Source organism: Arachis ipaensis, chromosome B7, assembly GCF_059453495.1.
Source record: "Arachis ipaensis isolate K30076 ecotype BB chromosome B7, ASM5945349v1, whole genome shotgun sequence".
Lineage (NCBI taxonomy): Eukaryota > Viridiplantae > Streptophyta > Magnoliopsida > Fabales > Fabaceae > Arachis > Arachis ipaensis.
In genome coordinates, this window is record NC_142442.1 from 70408091 (window position 1) to 70409163 (window position 1073).

Sequence of the window (1073 nt, forward strand, 5' to 3'; positions counted from 1 at the left end):
AATTATGTTGCATTTTGAATTTATTTTTCTCATTGAATGACTTGTTCATTGCCTAATCCAAGTTTAGTCCCATTTGATCCTGAAATTGAAAGAACTCTTTCACATATTAGACGAACTCAACGTCGGTTAGCCTCTGAGGGTGGTGAAGTGGTTATTATCAATTCACCAGTCTCATCTGAGGGCGAATCTGAACTGCCATCTGAGAGCGAGACAAGCTCATTTACTACTGATCTAGTTGATTTATGTGTAGGGAACATGGCAGCACCTAGGAAGATTACTCTCCAGGAGGCAGGAGCCCCAGATTTTACACTGCAGCCATATCAAGTGCATCACCCGACTGCAGCTACATATTTTGAACTAAAAACCGCATTGATCAACTTGATGCCCAAGTTTCATGGCTTACCTGCTCAAGAGCCTATCAAGCACCTTAGGGATTTCCAGACAACGTGTTCTACTGTTAGGCGTCATGGTGTAGATGAAATTTCTGTTCTGTTAATCGCCTTCCCGTTTTCTCTTGAGGAAAAGGTAAGGGAATGGTACTACTCCCAACCTCAAGCGACTATTACCAACTGGGACACGCTTAGAAGAGAATTTTTGGAAAAATACTTCCCAGCTGAAGTCACAGATAGACTGAGAAAAGAGATCTCCTGCATTGTTCAAGGTGAATCAGAGACTCTCTATGAATATTGGGAGCGCTTCAACAATCTCCTGGACGCATGTCCCCATCACATGATTGATAGACTAGTATTGATCAACTACTTCACCCAAGGCATGAACCCCAGGATAAGACCACACTGGAAGGTGCCAGTAATGGTTCTCTGAAAAATTACAAAACTGCAGATGAAACATAGCAACTGGTCAGCGACTTAGCTGAGTCCACTAAGAATCACAGACAGAGGCGCAACCCCAAAGCTATTGCAGAGGTTTCCTCTAGCAAAGAAACTACTGTTCTGACACAGAGTATATGTGAAATGACCAACTTACGTAAACAAATGCAGTTGAACCAACAACAAGCACAATAAGCTCAGCCTCTCCCACCCCAGCAAAGCCAATAGTTAGTCCCACAAAGAGTA

The 1073-nt window shown here is 43.0% G+C and overlaps 1 non-coding gene across 1 annotated transcript; it reads right to left on the reverse strand.

Annotated features, from left to right (window-relative positions):
• Positions 1-627: 627 nt before the first annotated feature.
• LOC148552940 (small nucleolar RNA R71) lies at positions 628-735 on the reverse strand. Its single transcript, XR_015893460.1, has one exon. It is a non-coding gene; the product is annotated as a small nucleolar RNA R71 (small nucleolar RNA).
• Between the last annotated feature and the right edge of the window lie 338 nt (positions 736-1073).